This window comes from Miscanthus floridulus, chromosome 19 (assembly GCF_019320115.1).
Source record: "Miscanthus floridulus cultivar M001 chromosome 19, ASM1932011v1, whole genome shotgun sequence".
Lineage (NCBI taxonomy): Eukaryota > Viridiplantae > Streptophyta > Magnoliopsida > Poales > Poaceae > Miscanthus > Miscanthus floridulus.
Genome location: NC_089598.1, coordinates 67,697,210 through 67,703,209, shown reverse-complemented (window position 1 = coordinate 67,703,209; position 6,000 = coordinate 67,697,210).

Here is a 6,000-nt window from a genome sequence, read left to right as displayed (position 1 = left end):
CCCAATACGTGCATGGGATCCGCTCTCTACGTTACGGGTGATCAGCAGGTCCCCCTTGGTTTAACTTGTCTGTGTCTACGTGTGCACAGGTCACTGGACCTCACACTCCGACCACATGGAAAACTAGGGCCGCACAAACTTTTTGGGATGATGTGTCGAGCACGATGGTACAACTAAACAGAATGTTAATACGTTCTTACTTAGTTACACCAACATAAAGTATCAAGCTTAAATATGCTTTATACAAAGCAAACAAGCTTATAATAATATACAGTTACGTTATTACAAGCTTGCCTGAAGAGGCTCAAGTTCACAATAACACAACTATGTCCTCCTTCTACAGCTCTAAGCCTATTACATTGGCTGGTCGGGGCGCATGGCACTTACTGCTCACCGCTTCCGATACCCTACTCGAGTCTCGGGGACTCTTGTGCTAGTTGAGCTGAAGGGGATGGCCCCGCCGGTGCCTGGCTGGTCGAGACCGTAGGCTTCGTTGGTTGGCTCGCAGCTGATGGCATTTCCAGCTGACTCGTCGATGGCGTACCCTATACAGGTGCTGTCCCACCTCCACACAGGTTAATATCGCCAATTATCTTTGACGACAAGTCCAGCTAGGCCGTCCGAAGCTCCTCTGCCTTGTTTGGGTCTACCTCCTTCGGGTACCCGGCCTCCAAGCGCTTGAGATCGATCAGGGGGTAGTGGGCACGCACCATGCTTAGAACAAGAGCACCCGTGTACTCACCAGCCTCCTTCATGAACTCCTAGAACCATCCCCATGCTTGTCTGCATCACTCGACCAGCCCGAGCTGGGGCGTCCTCGGCTCTTCCTCTGTGAGCACCGGGTTGATAAGGTCGAGGACGGGCACAATGCCAATTGCCACTTCTTGGCACCGGTTCTTCCACGTGTCCCGCTCCTCGGTGGCCTTGAGGCATCATGCTTTCTAGTCATCACGCTCTCTGATCACAGCCTCTAGGTGCTTCTTGGCATTGACTTTCAAAACTGAACACAGTACAAGACATCAAATGTGAAAACACGACAAGGCAAGGTGGGCAACAGAATGAGAAAGGTGATCTCGAATACTTACTTTTTAGTTCCTCCTTCATTTTGTTGGTGTGGTCTTGGAGTTGAGACTGGCTGCGTGCTAGCTTCACGTTGTCCTCCTTCAGGCGACCACACTCTGCGGTCACACGGCTATTTTCCCCTTGGAGGCGGGCCACTTCAGCTTCTAAACCTGCATTAAAGCTGTTACTACCAAGAATACAACAACACAAGTCCTGCACTTGCTATGATAAGATGAAACTTTACTTGTTTTCTCTAGCTCTTTGTTATTGAGCTGGCTGACCAGGTTTTGGTTCTGTGTTTCTCGATCTGTCCTCTCCTGGCCGGCGGCTTCAAGTTGGCGCCGCAAGCGTTCCACTTCGGCCGCCAGTTCTTTATTGGTCGCCGTGATTCCTTCAATCTGGTCGAAGCACCTCTTTCGGTATTTTGCGGTTTTCATCAGGTCCTGCATACAGACAAGCTAAGTCAGATAGTTCGACTACATAACAGGGTTAAGGATTCAAGCCAAACGTACCTGGACTTCTGTCACCAGACACTTGGCTGCCCGTTCGACTCTTAGGGTCTCTTCGACCTCTGGGATTTCTTCGTGCATAACCCATTCGTCGTTCCGATAGCGCGACACGTATACATGTTGTCGCCTATCTTGGGGACAGCCCAGGACCTCTTCTACTTCTTCCTCTTCAGCCTCCTATTCGGGAGGCGGCGCTGGTCTGGAGTCTGTAGACTCCACAACCACTAGGGCTTTTCCATGAGCCGTCGCGTCGGCAAGAATGCTCTGGGCCACTTCTGGCTACTGCTCCTCGGCTAGATTCGGCTCCCTTGGCGCCATGGTATCCACCTCAGCAGGGTTCGTGCTCGGAGCACTTGTACCCCGCTCGGCTGTCTTCTTGACCAGCCACTTGGGGACTGGCGTCTGGTCGTCCGCCTGCTGAGGTCCAGGCGGAGTTCCTACTACAGGCTCCTCCACGGCTGGCTGCTGGGTAGTTTGTCCCGCCGTCGCTGGCGAAGTTGTGCCGCACCCGGCTAGCTGGTCAGGGTTCTCGGTGGACGCCGACCTAATATATCACAGACAATTTCAGAAGATAATAGTATCCAATGCAAATTACAAGCTTACATCAAAGATATAGATACTTACAGCTTCGATTTGCAGAATGATGTGGTAAAGGAGCGTCTCCTCGACCGTCCCTGCTCCGCGTGCTCGGCAGGTTCCACCGGGTCTTTTTCCACCTCCGGTACAGGCGTCGGGGTTTGATGCTCGATGTTTCCCTCGCTTGTCCTCTGTGTTGCAGTGGTCGGTGATGCGACCACTGCTGGCACGGAGGAGCCACCCTGCTCCGATAACCCCATTTGTCTTCTCCTCTTTCGAGGGACGAGCCGAAAGATGTCCGCATCCTCTGCTTCGTCGTTCGACAGGGGGAAGATGGCTTGGCGTCGTTTGCTGGCCGCCGGACGCTTGCCAGTGGCTCTGGTCGGTGCGTCCTCCACAGTCTCAAGTGCCGCCCAGTGGACGTCGTCGGTCCTGGCGCTGATCTGGGTGGCTGGGCCGGCAGCTTGCGGCCAATCTACACTGAGGGGAGGCGACACGAACACTGCTGCTCGGTCACGACCATTACACTGCGACACAAAGCGGAGACAACAGTCAATTTCTTGTTACAACATGACTCTACAGTTAAAAGGAGGCATCAATTACCTTTGGGGGAGGTCGAGCCAGCTTGAAGGCGTGCTCGATATCGTTCAGCCTGACGTAATTGGGATCGGCCAGGTTGAATAGCTCCCAAATCCTGGCCTTGATTTCCATCTTGTCGAGCGGCTCCTTCCTGGTCCTTGTCGGATCGGCGCTCCCCTGGTACTCGAAGCCTGGATGAACCCTCTTCTGGCAGGGCTGGATCCTTCGGCTGATGAAGTTCCCGACCACACTTGGGCCATCTAGCTTTCCCCACGGGATCATCCCGAGCAGTTCGGCGATCTGCTCCAGGTTCTCGAGCTTCTCTGTCCAGCTATTCTTCTCTGGAATCAGTCCCACGTCACACAGGGTGATGGTGTTCGGCTCTTCATGGATGTAGAACCACTTCTTGTACCACTCATCCAGCGAGGTGTTCCAGGGGCAGTGCAAGTACTGTGCTTTCATGCCATCGTGCAGATTCAGGTAGACGCCTCCGGCTATCTTCGAGCCACCGCTCCCTTTCTTTCGAAGACAGAACAGGTGGCGAAAGAGGTCGAAATGGGGCTGGAAGCCACCATAAGACTCGCAGAGATGAATGAAGGTGGAGATAAGGAGAATCGAGTTGGGATGCAGATTGCAAATCCCAATCTCGTAGTACAAGCAGGGACCCTAAAGGAAAGGGTGCACTGGAATCCCGAAACCCCATTTGAAGAAGTCTTCGAAAACCACAATCTCACCTGGTTGTGGATCGGGGAAGCTTTCTCCTTCCGGCGCACGCCATCCCGCGAGTGCCTTGTTGTGGAGCACTCCCATGGCGACGAGGTCCTCGATGGTCTGCTCATTGCTCCGCGACTTCCACCATTCCTTCGCCATGACCCCACCTTTCTTCTGGGCGTCTCTCTTCGCCATTAGTTTGTCCTTACTAAGGGGGTGGATGCGGGATGGCGAGGGGATTGGCGATGATTTTCGGAGGAATAGGGTTCGGCAGGAGGAAGAAGAAGGTTGCGGCGGCGGATGACAATGGGGAACGGTGTGAGTAACTTACCAGATCTACATTATATAAAACAAAGAGCTCCGTCGTTTCGTTCGCCCGAGATTGTTGGGAGTCATGCGCACGCGCCACAGACGGTTGTTCACACAACCTCGAAATCTGCGCCAATAAACGCGCTCCTTCGTTACCAGTGTACGTGCCTCTTCGTTGATAGTGTAAGAGGGCCCACACTGACGCACCTCCATACAGGTGTCAAGCGACTGTTTGCCAGAAAAAAGTAAGAAGACAGAATGACGTACTATACCCATTTGCTTTTTTGACCAGACGTGTCAGACTGGACTTGGCAAAGAATAGAGATAAATAAATACACCGAATAAATACATTAATGGCGTTCGTGTTTTCGATACCTGTTTCGCGCTCAAGGATGGATCAAACTCTTACAATGCTTGGGGACTGCCCAGACCACTGCTGTGCTCGGGGACTGCCTAGACCACTGCCGTGCTCGGGAACTACCCAGACCACTACCGTGCTCGTGGACCGCCCAGACCACTGAAGTGTTCGGGGACTGCCCAGACCACTGCTGTGCTCGGGGACTGCCCAGACCACTGCTGTGCTTCGGGGACTGCCCAGACCACTGCTGTGCTCGTGGACCGCCCATGCCACTGAAGTGCTCGGGGACTGCTCCGGCCACTAACATGCTCGGGGGCAATCCTGACCACTATCGTGCTCGGGGACTGCTCTGACAACTGATGTGCTCGGAGGCTATCCCGACCACTGATCAGAAAATCGTTCTCATCGGTTACATGTGATTTGTACTCACATACAGTTGAGAGATATTTATTTAGACCTTGCTACAAGGCTCATACTTTGCCTTCCAGCAAGCTCAGGGACTACATCGGTACGATGCACCTGCCGGTGCATCTCGTATCGCCTGTACGACGATTAGGTACTCAACTTAACTGGGAATTCTTTTTAGACCCTAGCACCACGTGCCTACTTCACCTACTACCAGGCTCGGGGACTAAGTGGGCACACTTCACCTTGCGGTGAATGTGTTTGTTTTTCGACCACTATGCCTCTGATGATCAAAGATGCTACGCTCCAAGACACACTTACATTTCTTTTCAGAAATACAAGTGGGCACACTTCCCGGGACGGAAATCTTTTTCTTTTTTCTTAAGAGCACCATACATTCTTCGGACAACCTATTTCTCCGGCGACGACGGTGGTCGAAAGATGTCAAGGACTCGGGCATAACTTATCAGAGAAGGTCGAAATGGCGTGTCGTAGCATAATACATGGTGCTCGGGGACTAGCTGTGGGGGTATTAACCCCTATACCCTTACGGTTAAGCTTGGGCCGGCCCGGATCGATGGGTCCGGTCCATCCGAAAGACGACGTGCGGCCCAGCCAACCTGGTTGGAGTCCTGCGCAAGGAGTCAAGGCGGATTTGGCGATCAAGCAGGATCCTGGTCAGTTAGAATAGGAATCCTTATCCGGCCACATATGGCAATTGTAACTGACTAGGATTAGTTTCCAGATCTATAACCCTGCCCCCCGGACTATATAAGGCGGGCAGGGGATCCCTCTAAAAAACATCTCTCATTGACATACAGCAATACCAATCAGACGCAGGACGTAGGTATTACGCCTTCTTGGCGGCCGAACCTGGATAAAACCTCGTGTCTGTCTTGCGTCACTGTCTTGTTTGTGACTTATGCATCTGTCTGCCGACAATCTACTACCTTGGGCATACCCCTAGGTAGACTGCCGACCATATTTCGTCAACAGTGACCACTTGCTTAGTACCTCGAAGCATACTTTATGCTAAGTAAGTGTTCATAATTCTTATGGTAGAAAGTCTTTTGATTAGCTAAGCTTTACTCTTACTCATTTATGGGTTCATCGGCCATCCCCGTGATAGATACTCTAGTAGAGGGCTCCCAATAAAGACGGATGATCCTGTGCAACGCTAGAGTAGTAGTTGATAGCTTAGACGTGCTGTCTAGGCTAGAGGCTACCTTCGTTTGCCATGTGACCTATGGTTGAGGGGTAGGTGGTAGGTGGTGACAGCCCTGTCTATCCCTTGTAATCCTCCACATTTGGGTACGACATAGAGCTAGAGGCCGACATCACTTGGGAGACCAGGTGTGATCCGGTTCCCAAAGTAAGTGAGTAATAATAGAGTTTATCTATCCTTAGACTCTTAACCATAGGAATCCTCTCTACCCTCTACCAACTCTATCCTAGTGTTGTCCTTGGATGAACTAGATAGATGATTTACCT